Source organism: Amblyomma americanum, chromosome 10, assembly GCF_052857255.1.
Source record: "Amblyomma americanum isolate KBUSLIRL-KWMA chromosome 10, ASM5285725v1, whole genome shotgun sequence".
Taxonomy (NCBI): domain Eukaryota; kingdom Metazoa; phylum Arthropoda; class Arachnida; order Ixodida; family Ixodidae; genus Amblyomma; species Amblyomma americanum.
This window is the reverse complement of record NC_135506.1, coordinates 16532041-16551170: the sequence shown is the minus strand read 5'-3', so window position 1 is coordinate 16551170 and position 19130 is coordinate 16532041. Positions and strand designations below refer to the sequence as shown.

General features: G+C 45.4%; 1 protein-coding gene across 10 annotated transcripts in view; it reads left to right on the top strand.

The window, feature by feature from the left end:
* LOC144107724 (uncharacterized) overlaps positions 1-19130 on the top strand; it is a 260626-nt gene that overhangs the window by 134536 nt on the left and 106960 nt on the right. For 5 of the 10 annotated variants that reach the window (XM_077640867.1, XM_077640863.1, XM_077640859.1 and 2 more), the window contains exon 3: positions 10472-10610. The gene's annotated coding sequence lies outside the window, so the exon portion shown is untranslated. Of the gene's footprint in view, positions 1-10470; positions 10611-19130 lie in introns of those variants that run through there. The other 5 variants (XM_077640866.1, XM_077640858.1, XM_077640865.1 and 2 more) reach the window with 1 other exon arrangement.

The window sequence follows — 19130 nt, the reverse complement described above, 5'->3', positions numbered from 1 at the left end:
GGTAGCGATGACACTCATGCGTTGCAGGATTCCCCGTTTAAATATTTACTTATATGGATGCGGGTTCAGTCCCACAAACCTTCGTCCGGCTTGTGGAGAAGTCGAGACATTGGAGCATTTCTTACTCTTTTGCCGGAGTTTAGCACATCAGAGGAAAGGACACCTAGAAATTCCCATTAAAAATTTGGGTCTCACTTTGTCGATTCCCCTCCTCCTCTCCTTCGGCGCGAGCGCCAGGGGTTTTGCATTGCATCAAGTTTGTGGATGTACATAACAGCTACAGGTAGATTCCCTTGCTAATTGTTTCCAAAATTTGCGCATTTAAAAGAACGTTTGGGTATTTCCACATTTTGAATTATTTAATTCTCCGATATTCTCTCTCGATATTTTGTTTCTTCCTTTTCTTTTAAATTACTCTGACATTTCCCCCAAGGCAAATCATTACCTTGACACCAGTTTACACTATTCTATGGGCTGTCTCCACCGAACCCTGGCCAATCCACCGTCGTGGGTATGTGCCATGTCACCAAGGCAACAACAACGGATAGTTGTGCTAGTTGTTTATGCATATACATAGTCACACAAGACAGAGAGGAGAGTTAGCGCTCGTCCCGTCTTGTAGTCTGCGGTATTCGTTGTCCTGCGCATTTCTGTAGAGGTTCACTTAAGTAGGATGCAACTTAAGTCTGCACTGAAGATCCGCCCACATTCACGACTGCCGCACAGACTTCCTCCACGACAAAAATGTAGACCATTGTTTAAAGTCTTCGTGTTGCCTAACAAAAAGCTAATCGCAAGAAAAAATTACAAGCGCTGGAATTACGATACCTTGATTGTCTAATATAGTCAAACATTAAAAAGTTCATTTAATCTTCTACATCAATTGGACAGTAGAGTAATACAGCACGCCGGGCGGATCGCGGCCCAGTGTTAGCAACTGCTGTTTTTTGAAGTTGCATCCTACTATGGGTGGTCGAAATGCCTACGGAACCCTCTACAACGGCTGCCCCTTTCTCTTTCTTCCTTCTTTCACTCTCTCCTTCGTCCCTTTCCTCGCGGCGTGCGTCCGGTGTCTGCTGCTGAGAAGTGAGACAGTCACTGCGCCTCTCCTTACTGTGTGTGTGTGTGTGTGTGTGTGTGTGTGTGTGTGTGTGTGTGTGTGTGTGTGTGTGTGTGTGTGTGTGTGTGTGTGTGTGTGTGTGTGTGTGTGTGTGTGTGTGTGTGTGTGTGTGTGTGTGTGTGTGTGTGTGTGTGTGTGTGTGTGTGTGTGTGTGTGTGTGTGTGTGTGTGTGTGTGTGTGTGTGTGTGTGTGTGTGTGTGTGTGTGTGTGTGTGTGTGTGTGTGTGTGTGTGTGTGTGTGTGTGTGTGTGTGTGTGTGTGTGTGTGTGTGTGTGTGTGTGTGTGTGTGTGTGTGTGTGTGTGTGTGTGTGTGTGTGTGTGTGTGTGTGTGTGTGTGTGTGTGTGTGTGTGTGTGTGTGTGTGTGTGTGTGTGTGTGTGTGTGTGTGTGTGTGTGTGTGTGTGTGTGTGTGTGTGTGTGTGTGTGTGTGTGTGTGTGTGTGTGTGTGTGTGTGTGTGTGTGTGTGTGTGTGTGTGTGTGTGTGTGTGTGTGTGTGTGTGTGTGTGTGTGTGTGTGTGTGTGTGTGTGTGTGTGTGTGTGTGTGTGTGTGTGTGTGTGTGTGTGTGTGTGTGTGTGTGTGTGTGTGTGTGTGTGTGTGTGTGTGTGTGTGTGTGTGTGTGTGTGTGTGTGTGTGTGTGTGTGTGTGTGTGTGTGTGTGTGTGTGTGGTTGTGTGTGTGTGTGTGTGTGTGTGTGTGTGTGTGTGTGTGTGTGTGTGTGTGTGTGTGTGTGTGTGTGTGTGTGTGTGTGTGTGTGTGTGTGTGTGTGTGTGTGTGTGTGTGTGTGTGTGTGTGTGTGTGTGTGTGTGTGTGTGTGTGTGTGTGTGTGTGCGCGCGCGCGCGCGTGTGTGTGTAAAGGCGCATATGCGTTCAATACTCAACACTGCGTGTGTACTTGTCTGCTGTCGATGCGGGCCCCGCAGCCCGTACAGCATTACTTCACGCAGCACTGGCCGCACCAACTGGGATCAGAAAAAAAAGACGACAAAGCGCGCGGCTCGCATTTTGGAGAGCGGCGCTGGTGGCGTCTACCAGAGGGCGTAGAAGTCGCAAGCCCGCGCAGCAGCCACCGAAGCAGCCACGACATCGCACTCGTTAAACCACATACACAAACGCACGCACACAACAACCGCACACACGCTGCAACGCACAGAGGATCGGGCTCGCGCGTCCTTTTCCCGCCGCCGCTCGTCGGCACGTTTTATCTCCCGGGGCAGCCGCGCGGGGGCGCGCCATTTCCGCTGATGAACGCCAGAGGGGGCGCCGCGGTATTCCCCCAGCAGCACGCCGAACGAACGAAAGGGGAACGGAGGGAGGCAGAGGAGACCGGCGACAGCGGAAACGGCCTCCCACACTCTTCCTCTCCCAACCTTCCCTTCCTGCCTCACCCTCTTCCTGGCTTCCTTCCTTCGCGGCCTCCCTCCTTCCCCTTTCATCTCGGTTACTCCCTCGTTTTCGACCCCCTCTTCCCCAACAGCACCGCAGACCGTAGTATACTACTAAACCTTGCGACTTGATGCTTGCACCGGAGGAAGTTGGGGACCGACGACTAGGCGACCGATTCCCAACATCCCAGCGTACTCTTTAATAACCCCTCATCCCTTTTCCTTCGAAGAGGGATGAAAGTCGATATTATTACGACAGCTTGCAATGGAGTCCGAAATACTGAAGATTCATTGAAGTGCGTGCAGATTGATGCTAAGAAATATTAACGCATTTTGCGACGTGTTTTCACGATCAGTCGGGATCATGACCGTGCTAACAGTGAGATCCGAGTGAACTCGAAGTCTTGCCACTCAACTCTGTCTTACGCTTGATTAACACATCTATACACTACCGGCATGCAGGTCTTTCATGTGATCGATCGCAGCTCGTGGAACATTGTAACTCAGTAATGAAATTTCCGAAATAAACCTTCGTTTTCGAGTGTTTGGACTTTATTTGCTTATTTGTTCGTTTATACTGTAGTTCTATCCACAGTTTTTCAATGTGGACAGCAACGGCTAAGTACGGGCAAGAAAATTTGCTGCACCATGCAGTTGACCACCATACACAACAGCAATTTCAAACATTGAAAAAATGCAGTGAGCAAGACTGAAGTTACACACGCAGGGCGTAAAAGTTTCGTCTTTTTTTTAAGTGTCGATCCCAAATACACATTTTCTTACTTCCACATCCTTCAAACCATCATAGAACTTTTTATCATGGCATCACACTTTGGTTTGTAAACAGTCTGGGAGTGGTAAGAGCATGAAGATGATCTGCGGATGTAATTTCAGGGTGTAGAGACAAAAAGTAGAAATTGGCGGTACGCAGAAACGTCAGCACATAAAATATTCATTGCGGAACTACAACCTTGGACTGTTGATTTTTCAAATGACTGCCTGCTGAATACCGTAAAGCAGAACTTGAACCTCCTCGACATTTTGACATCAAATTCCAGCATCGAAGCACTACAACCCGACCAAGGCTTCCTTAGCTTTGTTCTGTTTCAGTTACATCTAAATAACGTTAATCCACATCTCTTTTAAACGCTACTCTACACCTTACCCTAGGGCACCTATCTGGTTTAACAACGTTTTTGTCGCGCTGTTTTACTAAATTACCTCTCACACCGTGGTTTTACTAACGTTCACGCCTGGTTAACTATCACCTCTCGCCTTAATGCATGTAATTAGCATGTAATTAATGTTGACATGTAATTAGTTCTCATTGAAGGCAGGCCATTATGCTTGTCGATATTTCCCTTCTCACCCTTTTATTCACATCCCTTAAAGCTTCTGCCTCTCAAGCGTTTCTTAGTTTCAGCCAGGCGCACCTCCTTTCTACAGATATTTTAGCGCATGATAAGAGCACACAAAAAATGCCCATTAGCCCACAAAGCGGCTTTCTAGTTCTAGTGACTTGGTTACGACAAGGTTAACCTCTTACTGTTTATGAGGCCTCATCAGGGCTCTCTTGGCTGGCTTCCTCAAAAACATCCTTTCTCCTCATTTGTACCAGCTTAATGCAATATATGATAGGCATGAACAAATGCCGCTTTGTCCGCTAAACGCCTCCCTATAATGCTAGCTTCTTACTGTTAACAAGGTTCAGCTCTTGGTTTTCGTGAGCTCTCATTAGAGCCCTCTTGTTCTCGTTGCCTTTGAAACATCTTTGCACGAGAACTACAGAGCTATAGGGCTGCAAAAGTACAAGCCTTTCTCGCCTACATCAACAGTCCACTTAAATGATAATGCCAAAGCGAGCCAGCTCATAGCCCAGTGCAAACCTATAAAATATTTCTCAATGACAAAATGCATTTTGAAGACAGTGTCGAACATGCGGCCACTCTTTCAGTCATCCTCAGATTCCTGCCATAAGTCCCAGATGACCCTCAAGTGAGCAGGAGACGCGAAAAACAAAAAAGGATCTATAGCATCACCCGTATGCATTTTTTTATGTTTGTAAACTTAAGTAAATGATTCGGTTAGAAAAAAATTAGTGAAATTAAGAATCGTTTATGGGGGTTTAACGTCCCAAAGTGACTCAGGCTATGAGGGACGCCGTAGTGAAGGGCTCCGGAAATTTCGACCCCCCAGACTTCTTTAACGTGCAGTAACATCGCACAGTACACGGGCCTCTAGCATTTCGCCTCCACCGAAACGCGACCGCCATAGCCGGAATCGAATCCGCGTCTTTCAGATCAGCAGCCGAACGCCATAACCTCTCAAGAGAATTAAAAAGTAATTCTTATGCGCCATTCCGAACCCGAGCGCGGCGGCTGCGCTTTTATGGAGGCAAAACGCTAAGGCGCCCGTGTGCTGTGCGATGTCAGTGCACGTTAAAGATCCCCAGGTGGTCGAAATTATTCCGGAGCCCTCCACTACGGCACCTCTTTCTTCCTTTCTTCTTTCACTCCCTCCATTATTCCTTCCCTTACGGCGCGGTTCAGGTGTCCAACGATATATGAGACAGATACTACGCCATTTCCTTTCCCCATAACCCAATTATTATTATTATTATTATTATTATTAATATTATTATTATTATTATTATTATTATTATTATTATTATTATTATTATTATTAATATTTTGCGTCATTGCTAAAATCTGTCTTTTTATTTAAATTTTGGTTTCAAATTAACAGTCGCTGGAACAATGGCAAGACAGAACTTGGCCTATTGTAGAGGAAACTGCTTAGACTGAATATTATTTTTATTCTCTTGAAGTTTTGTTGTTGGATAGAACTACCTTTCTTCACTGGACAACGTTTTTTTTATCATGTAATGATTTAATGGTTGTCTGGAGTATTTTATATTTGATCTTTAAGTATTTTTGTTAAGCGGATTGACACTCTTTTATCCCCTTTTTCCAACAAATTGTAACTGATGAAAATATACTTTATTATCATTATCTTCAAGCCAGCAGAGTATATGAGTAGTGTTATTAAGTGCAAGTGCCCTAAATGTCCATGTTCGGGTATCGTGGTTATGTAAGTGAGTCAAGGTTTATTTCGGGATGTAACCCAACATTCCATTCATGGCAAATTCAGTGGAACAGGAAAATGAGTGAGCTCCAGCTGACACATGACCTACCTTCCAAGGTTTTAAGCTAAACTCCAAAATAAAGTAATTATGGCTGAACGATATCAAACCAACCAACAGGATGCAAACATTGTTCGACAAAAACTGAGGAAACGCGCCAAAAGCTCTCGCGGATAAAATACCAACGCAAACCATAAAAAGTGCTGGTTTTGAGAAAAAAGTTAACACTGCTGAACGGCCCCACTGCACTCCAAACATCTGTAAGCGCAGCCTCTAGCAACGAACCTTGCCATTACCACGACACGGCGAGCGAAGCTGAACTCCCAGAACCCATCTTAAATATCTTGTTTACCGACATTTGCAAAAAAAAACATTAAAATCAGACCTTGGACGAATTTCCTACGAAAGTGCACTCCTTCTACCCTAAGCATAGAAAAGAAAGTTTGCGCAGGCATAAGCAGAGCTTCCAACGGGATTTTTTTTTCATGAGCCAATCTTTCTGCAGCGACAAATCAAAGTATGTTTGCACAATAATTTTCAAAACTTTCATTTCAACGTAAGCCGAAAACCAAACTTTTCGCCTAACAATACCGGAGCTAATTACGCGAAAAGAAACAAATAAATTGAGCTCTTCATACCATAACACGGAATTTGAAGAGTATCGTTTGACAAGGCAATACCTGTATATTAGCGCCAAAGCACAATTTCAAGGTTCATATAGTTTTCACAATTAATTGTACGTACTTACGCATTTTAACTTTTTCGAATGGAGAGGAACGCTCCAGTGTAGCGCGATGTGCTATTAATTATTCTTTACATCCCAAAAAAAAAGAGGGCGCACTTTTCCTTTCTTTCCCTCTGAGCCTCATCAGGCAAGAAAAAACTGCACAAAAAGTGCGAAAACAATGCTCCTTCTCCGGGCGTGCCCCTCGCACGCTCTCCCCGTCCTTTTCCCCCGTGCCCAACCGCTTTTAACCCTTTGGACCAGATCGATGGCAAAAGTGGTGAAGATCGCAGCACTGGAGGAAAGAGATGAAACGAAGGAATCAGGGGAAACGAGTGAACGAAGAGGCGGCGGCGTGCGTGCGTGGGCGCGCTCCAGGATCCCGGCCGATGAGGCCAGGAGCGAACGAAGTGCGAGAAAAATTAAAGCCGGACCCCGAGAGGGAAGAACGCGCAGCCCGCCGTCGAGCGGCAGGCAGCCGGAGGCCTGGAAATGGGGACGATGGGGAGCCGGGGCGGGGGTGGCGGGGGAACAAAATAAAGGGGAGCCGGGACGCGACGACAACGACGAAGAGGACTCGAATCAGGCGCAAAACCAAGGGAAGCTGAGGGATGTGAACGAGGCAATAAGGGAACGACGAAGGGGGAAGAGCAGGGGAGACTAGTGGTAGGGAGGAGTGGGGAGGAGTGGGGAAACGGATGCCGCCGGCTTCGCTGTCGCCCTTCCCGAAAACTGCCACGCGTGTGGCGACGTAGAAAACGAAGGGGGCAGGGATGGATAGGGTAGAGGGAAGCGAGGAATGCCTGGAAAGGGGAAGAGAAGGGTGACTGGATGGTGTACGAAAGGGAGGAGGGAAAGCGACCAGGAGTAAATTGAGGGAAGAGAAGGCCGGGAACGAAGGGAGAGTCGAGGACGAACAATAGTCGAGCCTACCCGACTGAGCCCTGGGATGCTTGCGCGCCGAGCGCTTGGCTTCCGCTTTGGCGGGCCCACGCGGGGCGCTGCGGCGGTGTGGAGGCGCGCATCTGGGCCAGAAACGGACGGGAAGGGAAGTAGGGAGGAATCGGGAAGCGTCGTCCTATCTACACGGAAAGGGGAGTCGTCGTGTGGTGAAAGGATATCTATGCGTACGGCGCGCGTCTATATGCCCGCGTGAAGGGGCGACTCGGCCTAAGACGAAAGGAAAAATGTGGCTGCGCGTTGCAGAGTTCCTGTAGAGAGTACGAGACTGAAATAGAGGGATGGGTTTAAGAAAGAAGGGGTTGGTAACGAAGAAAGGGAAGGCGGACGACGCAAAGGGGAAGTTGGGACCGTTTTCAGTGCTTCGAATAATTAACGAGGCGCCTCGGCGGGCTAGCGCTGCGCGAAAGGGAAGGGAGGAGGCCTGCTCCTAGGGACTCATCCACATCGGGAGAGTGTAGGGAAGGGCCTCCTTTCCTTCTTGCCTGCTTGCTTGCTTGCATTTGGCACGCTGGCATGCTCGGCAATGAACACGCGGGCTTCATTTTTTTTTCGAAACGTCGTCTTTCCCGGATCTCTCCTCCATCTCTCCTCAGCATCCAAGCGTGTCTAGCTCTGCGAGCCAGTCAGAGAGGTTAAAGGATGGCGCGGGAAAAATTGGAAGGGAGAGCGTAGTTGGTAACGTGCCTGCCTTCTTCGACTCTCCCTCTCAGACCAGGCCCCCTGGCGGCGGATGCTGATTATTTGATAGGCCTTGACGCTGGCTGCTGTGACGGTGCTTAGGATCATTAGTAATTGCGCGCGACCAGGCTTCGGTTCTTAACTGGCGCCGACGTGCGCCTCGCCCCTGTCTGGAGATTCAATCGGACTGACTCAGCCTAGCGTAATTGGCCTACCCTTCTTTTTTTTTGTGCTCTTTGGAAGTAAGAACCTTCTCGTAAAGTTATGAACCTTAAAAGAGGCATCCTTGTTCCTGCTTTATGTGAAAGTGCTTGCTAGAAGCATTCGGAGTTTTATGGCCGACGTGTTGCGTGGCACTGGCCAAACAAAAAACAAATGCGCTAATTTTTTTTTCTTTTGGAACGATCAGTGAGTGCGCAGTAAAAAGTGGTAGACGTTTAACGTAGTTAAACCGAGTACAAGTGCGAAAGCAGGGGACACTTAAGCTCCGCCCTAAAGGGCTTTGGTAGGCTAATGCCCGTATATGCAGAATTGGTGAGTTTCTACTTCACATTCATAGATTGTGGCGAGTCCTCATACCCCTACCTACCAGTGCAGTGGTGCGGCGGTTAAGCGATGCACCACTTCACTGGCAGGTGACTGTTTCTATCACAGCCACTAGTAGGAATTGTGTGACCCACGTTACACTTCCCGAGCAACCTCTCGCGACCGATCTTAAATTTAACTGCCCCCTGCCACGATGATCCGGTTGCTGACAATCCGGTGGGCCGGTTGTGATGACGTCACAAGGTCACAAGACAAGGTTCTTGCTTAGGGTTGGTCCGTCTGAAGCAGTGCTTTCAGCTATAACACTTCGAGTTGAGTCGTAATACACGTTGAGAAGACTTCGTGCGCACAACGGCGATTTTCAAAGTCATTCTCAAATACTGAAGGGGGACAGCCTGCAGGCATCCTTTAAATTAGTATGCTGGCTTTCCCTGTTACGTGAAGAGCGTAAGGAGCGCAATGCAGACAAAAGTGAAATAAGAGGAGGTAGAGCTCTCGGTTTCTTTGTGGCATTGCTGTGCCTGTGTAACAAAAAATAACTGATAACAAGTTCACACAAATTGACGTCTCCGGTAAATCCTTGACTGACGGCCACCGAATGCATGTCCGGAAACACCAGACCATCTCCGTAAGAAAGCGGAATAATTGCTTTCTTGTATCAGACACAGTTGTAACGTCGCACCGGGTACACAGCGCTGTAGAAAGAACACCTTTGACGAAATAGCAGGCCACAACACTAAGAATTTTATCCACGAATAGTGTTACTAATGCTAGTTAGTGATTTCCAAAAATGCGAATGTTAATATCCGAAACGATTTTCGTGGACGTAAACAATCTCAGTTTCCCTATATATAGTTAATGATATATGCATGTATACTGCTTCACCATTCGAGTAATGCTGAAAGTGTGAGCTCTTTTATTCCTCTCGCGTTAAAGCCAGCCATGGACCACCAGCATCGCAGGCGAAAAAGTCTCAACCGCCATATTTCGCTTCATCAACGTAAACTTCGAATTTCATACATTGTTCTTAGTTCACGTGGAATATAACCAAAAAAGTTAAATAAGTCCAGTGTTCCAGGTTGTAAATATAACCTATAAAATTCTGAACAAGCTCTCGTTACAGTGATATGAAGCGAAATATAAAAGATAAAGGCCGCATGAATCAACGTTAAGAAACATGTCAAAGTACGCAGTCGAGCGCACGTTATTTATTTGTTGTTACTTTCGTCCCTTTACTAGACCTTAGCAGGGTGGGCACACGATATACATATGAACAAATGCTGGAAACCACATAATTTCTGGATGGTAAAAAAAGGAAATTAGCAAAAATCGTGAACTGGAATGCAAAAACAAAAATTACAAATGCAACACAAACATGTATCATACAGTGCAAAATATAACAAAATTAAAAGTGGGTCTCGAATACTTTTAGTGAAGTTCTTGTTACTGCGTCATTAATAAGGTAATTCCAGTCTGTAATCCTTCTGGGGAAAAAGATTACTTATAGAAGTTAATTCGTGCATTAATGGTGTTACTGTAAAATTGAGCTCTTGTCGCATGTTATATGCAGAGGAATACGGTATAATGTTGTACGTGTTAGTATTATATTGGCCTTTGATTAATTAAAATGAATGAATGAATGAATGAATGAATGAATGAATGAATGAATGAATGAATGAATGAATGAAGGCAGCAGTACTTTCGCATAGTAACTGGAGATGTTACCTTTATTCATGCAAGTTTTTATGGGTTTGACGAAAATAATGCATATGTCCTTATGCTTAGGGCCTTATGAAATTGAGAGTTCTCAAATAAAGTGCGTCAATACTTTCAACCAAAAAGCCTAATTAGTTTCATTGCTGACTTTTCAACTGCACTGTATCATGACGCACGGTTCTTATTTTTTACACTGTTGCAGGTGTCTCCAGTTGCTGCGGTCCTCTGAGCCAGGGGGCGCCGCTTTCCGATCGATGTTGGTGACGTCAAGAGAGCGTGCTCTACTGGACCGTGCCAATCGCGAGACGACGCACGCCAGATGGCGCCACAACCATCCCCAGGTTGGGACAACTTTGCTTCATTAGTCTATTTTCTCTCTTACCCCCTTTTTTGTAATTCTGTATTTGCACAGTATGTACGAGAACACCTGCAATGCCAGGAGACGTACATTTGTCGCGCCTTACTTACGACATTTGCTTACCACTGTAAGGCAGGGGAAGTCAGTTTTTTTTTATTTTTTACAACTACCTTACGCTCATTTTTAGTGACTAAAATAATTACCAAAATGATTATGGTTAAGTCAGTTGAAACAGTCACTGGCTGAACATCACATATTTAATCTGTTTTTGGAATAGTCTCAGTAAGAGAATCCTAAAGGCCCATTTCCTGAATTCTACCTACGCGAAGGATACTGCCTGTGCTATTCGCTTCGATGAATGCCATACTTCCCGCTTGGTGGTTCCTATGTATCTACTGCTTTAAGTTCTTTTCGATGTACGTCAAGCATGCGACGTTTGGAACAATTATCGAGTAGTTTTTGCCGTTGTTTATTGCGAAGTCAGCGGCCATTAAATAAATACGACTGAAATCAAGGTCATTATTGTCATTCAAGTGTCATCAGAGTTCGCTGCCTAGGGACATGAATTTGTTTACAGCGAGGGCTATTGTGGGATACCTTTGAGTGCATAAATGTTGCATCTGCTAATTAAGATCAAAGTGACTGGAGATATTTTAATGCATTACTAAGTTCTACAACCCACCCCGGGCCAGGACGAATTTTTTTCAACTACAAAGTTTCTGTGAAAGCTGCATAGCTTTCCTTTGTAGCCATAAGCTCCGCTTAGATGGATGCCAATGAGTAATTACTCCCTCATTACAAATATACTACTCCTTGGGGGATTCCCGTAAAACATTTGACCAACACAGTTCCTACTTCGAGTTATAGATCAATTCGCTCTCGCCCTACCATAAGCTTGCCGTCCCGGTTAGCTCAGTTTGTAGAGCGACTATTCCAGTGAAGCTATGGTCCTCAGTTCACACCCCGGACCAGGACGAATTTTTGTTTACGACGTTTCTGAGAAAGCTGTATAGCTTTCTTTTTATAGCCATATGGCTGCGCTTGGGTGGATGCCAATGAGTAATTACTCCCTTATTACAAATCTACTTCACCTTAAGGAATTCTCATAAAACATTTGTGACCATTACTGAGTTCTTGCAATTCAAGTCAGCTATGGCCACTCCAACCACCATTATCCACACGTCATCCCCAGGCGCAAAATTATATGACACAGAGCATTGTGTACACCACGTATAGAAAGGAGTTGAATAAAGATATTTGTTTCATCGCTTTTTCAACGATTATATAAATGGCTTGAGAGAGTGCTAGTGCTTCTTAACAGCGAAACACAAGCTCTAGAGAAAACATTTTTTCCTAATAAATTACTCAACTTTTTTAGGCTAATTTTTTATTTCGTTCTGAAACAAACATCTTTCAACCTAAAGAGTATACCCAAGCCTCAAGAAATCCAATTCTTCAATTTTCCAGCGTAAAACACCAATCGTTAATTTTTTACGTGTATGCGCAATCTTCCCAAAAATTCTCAAAATAGTTTTAAAGATTGACATTATGACACCAGAACGTATAAGTTCAACCCCCTGGGAATAGTGGACTTTGTGTCTCGAAGATGCCTATGACACAAGAAACCCAGGAAAAAAATATAGGCATTAGTACTGGTGCACTCTAAGCAGAAAGCAGTAAAAAGTGGGTAAGCTGTGCTCTAGCGCGCTTTCTTGTATAAAGGGGTGGACGCTAGAGGACAGCTCAATCCCTTTTTACCCCCATATAGACGTATTTTTGTTTAGAGCGTGCCAGAGTACGTCATCAAGAAAATAGCGGCCGACGAGCTTCTAAGCTCATTGTATTGCGAAATATTTCTTGCACCGTTCACTAGTTGGCATAAAAAGCATCGACTTGCAAAAAAAAAAAGGATGATAAATTCGCCAGAAACAAAGAAATAAATGCTAGTTAAAGCACACACTGAGAAAAAATTGCTAGTTCTCAATGTACACAGTTGTGTACAAAGCGCTTTAAAGGGCTACGCTCGTTTAGACATCTATGCAACAAGCACTTCGACAAAAGCAAACTCCTTTCTTCTCATTCAGTTTTATCTGAACAAAAGTATTTTGTATTCTTTTCCTTTCTTAATTTCCTGGTTATTGAATTCTTCAAGAGAATATTTGTTTTTAGTGGAGGTGCCAGCTACAGGGTACAAATACAAGCTTCTGCAAAATATCTACGTTTTGCATTGATATATCAAACTTCTTCAATAATGGACTGTTTCATGACGCTCTCCGCCCTTATAAAAGTTGTCTGTACAGAGTCTACAGACTTCTAATAGACTCTATTGCCTTGCTATAGATATCTCTTTTTGTCTAGTCACAGTTCATAGACTGTGTATAGACAAAAATTAATTAATGTGTATATCCGTAAATCTATAGATTCTGTATAGACTGTCTATAAAACATGTATTGCCTATATACTATTCTCTAGTATTTGTCTATAGACGGTTTGTAGAATGTATAGACAAAAGTCTATGAACAGTCTATAGAATCCATAAATAAATTTTTGAAACGTCGTGGTTTCACGAAGACGACCCCAAGCTTAAAGCTGCAGGCAACAGAAATTAAACCAGGGGAGCATTTCGGAAGCCTTACTGATATTGCTGCGATATTGTTGCTACGGATATTGGAAACCTCATCGATAATCTGAAAACGGAGTCGTAGCCTCGGCTCCTTGCCGGGTAAAAAGTTACCTCCTGTTCAAGAACAAAGAATGAATTTTTTAAAGGATTTATTCCAGTGCTCCGAACAACGCTACGTAAGCTCCCGGAGTAATGTCCACGTGTAAATGGCCTCAAAAGGCAGGAAAAAAGAACCAGTAACTAATAACTGACTGAAATTCAATTTATAAATGCAGTTATAGCTCGTTACAATGAAGTTCAAGGGGCCCGGCGATTGCTTCGTTATAGCCGTAGGTTCATTATATCCCGTGTTGACCGAGCTTCTAAAGGGAATCGCCAATCCTTCAAGGTATCCATTATTTCGTTGTAAACCATTTCGTTATAACGAGGTTCGACTCTAATTGACGCTGAGGAAAATTATAAACTAGTTTTAGAGAATAAAAAAGTCTGAAAAAAACGTTCAAAGCTTTTGCTCAAAAAAAATAATGATAACACAGAACTACGTTTATTTTTCTTAATGGACAAATGATTCTATCAGCCAGGGGTGCAAGAAACCGGAGGGACAGAAAACAGGTTCTGTAAAAAAAACTGGGCACACTGGGAAAGGCAGCGGCATCTGGTGGAGAAAGGAGGAAACTAGCGACACGCGCGCCGCCCACACACACTAATTCGCCCTGAACAAGTTCGCTGACCGGTCGGAGCCGTATGTCCAGTCGGGTCGGGTCGCATTTTCGTGGGCGGCCTCTTAGGTGCGACATCGGTTTACGTCATCGACATATATGGAAACCTGAAGATTCAAACAGTGAGAAGCACTTACGGCGCCTCTCGATGAGTGACAGGCAGAGATTGTTCCAGAAGAACACTGAGCTCTTGAGCGAGCATGCACTTCGAGCAAAACATTAGTGGCTGCTGGTATTAGTGCATATATCATTTTCGCAATAGGAGTACTGAAGCGCATGTTATATTTTTGAAGAAGTTTTTGCAGCGCGACAACTTGTATACGCAGCCGATATGCACAGGCCACCTCTGTGTTCAGATCCCACTGGAGGCATGTGATTGCTTTTTCTTCTACTTTCTAATTAATTATCTTTCCCCCATAAAATGATTACACTACTGATTTCCCATTGATCATACCACAGATTTTAAAAATACAAACATCCTTTTATTATTTGATTGATTTCGGTTGCTGCTGGCTATAACCCTACTTACCAGTACATCTCTAACCAATTCCATGGCCTCTTAATCCTGCGTCTGCAATTAACTCGCATCCTTCTTCGGTGAGTTTACATAAAGGTAGCCTTGACACCATTTCGTAAGTGCCAGGCTAGCCGTGCATCATGTTTAGATAAAATTCTTAGAAATTCCAAAAGAAACTCCAGGCTTGACCATACGAGTTCCAAGCAAGGTCGCGTTAAACTTCTTCGATCGAAAATACATCTTCTGGGACCAGCCGTGCAGCCTTCCTCTGAGCCATATAGCGACCACTGGAAGTGTCACTAATCTTATCTCTTATCGTGGACTCAGACTTCTCCGAGAGTGATTAAAAGTATACTGCTAATTTCGCCTAACAATTCTAGAGCTACAAAAAGACTCCCAAAATTTTCTCGTAAACCATACAACTCCCGAAAAACCCAACGTGATTTTGCCCACGGCCGTCAAGCACTCTTGAGCATCTCACACATCGTTCCCCTTTGCTCTTCTCTCTTATGCATATCCTCTCATCTCTTTCATCTCTCCAATCGTTCGTTCGATTCACAACTAATTCGAATGTTTCTGGCCACGTTCGTGCCCAACTTAGCTGCCTGCCTTCCGAATTGAACCTCAGTTTTGTTCAGTGACTTCTTCTCTGTCTATTTTTTTTTGTATTTCGCTTGCTCGAGAGGTGTCCAATTTTTGCTCTGTTTTTTTTCAGTTTGCGTTCGCTCACTTCTCAGGGATGCTTATTGCTTTTTTATTTCCCTTCGGTATTGACGCTCTCGCTGCCAGCCAGCTTTCTGTAGCTCTTTCTATCTCTTGTTCGCCTCACTTTTACTTTTGCCTTTAATCTCTCCAGCACTCGCACCACCAGCAGCAGCAGCAGCTCAGGGCGAAGGCACACAGTCAGGCAGGCAGGCAGGCAGGCAGGCAAGCTCTATCTTGCCCAAAGGTTTAGTTCGAAAGCTCTAGCGCGAAATTGGCCACGGCCCCCCGGCGCTCCGGACGTGTTATTGCCTGCGGCTCCGGAGTGACAGCAGCCGCCGTGAAACCTGGGTTTGAACCCGCCTCGCCCACCCTTCGGGCCTCACTTTCCACCTCCTCCGCCTGCTCCCTTCACCTACCTCACCATCCGCCAGCTCCCCATCCTCCCGCTGGTCCTACTACAGAACCTAGCAAGCTCTCTTTCCTTTTTAAATGAATGAAAGAAAGAAAGAAGAAGCGATAAATATAGGCTGCTAGAAAGAGAGGGAAAGAAAGAAGAGCGGAGAAACGACCGGCGCACCCCGGAGCCGCCACGCTTATATGTGCCCATTCTCGTGCATTCCCGCGCTTTCTTTCGCCTTTCTTTCGCGCGCGCTTCTTCTTTCCTTTCGTGCGGGCGAGCGAGACCAAGAGAGAGAGAGAGCGTGCGAGCGCATTCTTCTCTTCTTTTTCCCGCGCAAATATTTTCCCGCCTTTTTTGCTCCTTTTTTCTCTCGCTCTTTCTCTCCTCGCCGTGTCGTATCGTTTCGCGCGCTTTTGGCCTCACCGCTGCCCTCCTCGCGACCGACTGCGGCCCTTACGTAATTATTGGCGCGCTGCGTCTGCCGCTCCGGCCTACGCCTGCGCCCATTTTTTTGGTACACGCGGTGGCAATCGGCGCGCCGAAATTGGCGTCTCTAATTTCTTGGTTTTAAAACCTTTTTTTTTCGTTTCTTCTTTTCCTTCTCCTTGCTTTCCTCGCACCATCTGCAGTATATCTACGAGCTTCGTCTCGCTATTTGGCGTCTACGTTTTTTTATCTTCCTTTGCAGATAAATTTTATCTCGCTGGTCTATAATTCCTGCCATGCCTTTGCCGTCGGCGCCGCTTCACTGTCGTTAAAGTTATTGCCCTAGGTTTTTAACCCTCTCATAAACTACTTTGAGGAGTGCGTGCACACCGTAGTGTATATTTTCTTTTACTGTTTGCTTTCACAGTCTCTGTTGGCCGCCCGTGTCTCCTGTCCCACTGTGTGTGGTCGCATTGCTCGGGCTCATCTGGTTATCATTGCCGTCTCCTCCTGTCTTATTCTCTGGCGCTCTCTTGTGCAATGTCCTCCGTTGTTGTATGCTGTATACATGCTTTCCTCCGATGACGCTTATTTACTTGGAAAAGACAACGTCTCTTTGAACTCAACATTGCATTCAGAAGTAGAGAACAAGAGTTATTACTGGTTGCGTGGTAAGTAGTGTTATGCGTCAAAATTGTCACGCTAGTTGAAGATCATGATTAAGGACTTTCATTGCTTAGGAGCAGCGCGCAACGACGACAGACAAGAAAGGAGGTGACGCTCACCAATGGGCTGGTCTATCAACTGAGGTTTAGTCCGCAAAAGCTTCTTTCAAACGTCTTTCTTTTAAACATTCTTTTTAAAAGTGAATTCCTTCTCATGCAAGGTCAAGGTTGTGCTGAACGCACGACATCAAGATGGAGAGCGGAAACCCGGCGCTTATCAATCTCGCCACTTAGGCCCGAAAGCTGCTTTCAAGGGTGTGCAAGCTTGACTTCGAAATGGCCGACCCTAAACACGTAACCGCAATGCCTCTTTTTACAAGTTTCTAGTGAGCAGGACTATAGTCGAGCAAGGGTTTTGCTGTACGGGGCTCATACACCCAGCACGCGTGGTCCTTCAGAAAACTCAGGCGAAGCACCAAAAAAACGCAGATCATTTCCTTGCGGGAGTTCCAATGTGAAGGACGGAGATTAAGGAGTTTGCTGGTACGTCTTTGCAGCGGATGGCGCAAGAAAGGAAAGGAATAACTGATGACAATCGGGAGGGGCCTCCATCTTGCACTGGAAGCAAATCCTAGGATTTAATGATGATGATGATGATGATGATGATGATGGTACGCATGCTCGAAATCTCACTACGACTGGCATGTCTTAGCACTTAGTCTTAGCGACACACTAACAATGAAGACCGTGGCGGTCGCCCCTACGGGTTGTCGCATTTCAGAAAAATAAAAGCAGCAAAGCAGCCGTTCAAGTTTTGTACACTCTGAAAAGCCAATATGCGGCTGAACTCGATGTGCGCTTTGAAAAGACGCTGAAAGACATAATTATCGCTTGAAAAATAGGCAAATTATTTATTTATTGCTGAGAAATCTGGAGCTGAAGTTCAAGTAATTTTTTTCCGCCAGTCGACTAGACCTCTTAACGTTATTAATTTAGTCGTTTCCGCTTTGCACTCCGTGATCTACGCTGGAACTGACTACCGGCTTGAAGTAGCCTCAGAGGTGCGTAAATAAAATGTACTTGATGCTACCGCAGTTTACTTGGAAAAACGGTTCGAGGCAGCGATACTCGCCTTTCATTTTACAGCGAGAGCTGTTAGTTCGTGCCTTGCCGTAATGGCGTCGTCCGCCGTCCTCGAAGAAAAGGAAGGGAAAGGAAAGACGCGTGATGAGGTCTAGAATTAAGATGCTAGGAAGGAAGGGGGAAGTCGGGGCCCACTGGGCGGATCTCCGCGCCTGCTAGCGCGAGTCTTATCGTCGTCCTTTCAGGTGCATGCGGTTGGTGTCTGGCGCATCGTACCTGCGTCGACGTGTCCGACAAAAAATAATAAACCGGCTGACTGATACTAAACCACAGTGAATGACTTTCAGTGCCTCGAACGCCGTGGAGATACCAGACCCTGCTGGCGCAGAACTTTAACAGCGGACACAAGCCCGGCTAGCCCCGTGCAGCCTATAGACCTAAAGCAAGAGTGCTAAGGCGAGATCCTGTTGTACATGCCACCAGCATTGAGGCAACGGCGTAACCACGAATATTCAGCAATATGAGTCGGCGAAGCTGTAGCTGAAAATCCCTTCAGAGATGTTAAGCGTCCCGAGAGATATTTTGGTCACTTCTACTTGAGTGAAAACAGCCCCTTTCTCAGTTCAAAAAAATATTCAATTCATATAGACCAACTTCGGTTCGCCCTCAGAGACCCTTTAAAGTGAATATCACGACGCTCAGTGTACCAAACATATTATGGCCCTCTCACTCTGCGTACTCATTTCAAGTGCCGCCTTTTCCCGATTTTTTTTTTCGGCCAAGCACAGCCAAAAAATCCATGGGCGTGTTGCCGGTGTGGAGCAGGTGCCTATTAAAAAATATATTGTCTTATCGTGATTAAGCTGCATTCATCAAACTTCCTTTGGTTCGCTGTCACAATTTTCTTTGTGTCAATGCATTCCATTTCACTTTCGCCATGTCCGGTCTTCGCTGTTGTCAGTCCTGTTTTACGCGGTCATTTCTGTCTGCCCTAGCTTCCGTCAGCACCAATACACCTGTGCAGAGGTCGGTCTCTTCTTGATCTGCCCCCTGTTCTTATAATTTGCAACTGTGCAGACATCGAACGTTCCGAAACCTTTTATATATATATACACAGTCGTGTAAAAAGGAGGTTTCACGCCTTCTTTTAACGTTTCTCACAGACTCGGATTTGGGCTCCATGCAGATGGTGATAGCAGGAGCTGACTATTTACTCTTATGGGTGATTGTGTTTAAAGCCATGTAGGTCAATCAGATCACAGGTGTGTGCTTGATTTCTGGACCTTATTTACCATTTAAATGTCGATACGTTGAAGCAATTTCCGGCATAATCCGCAAGGCTAACCCCACCAGTAGCTTGCAACA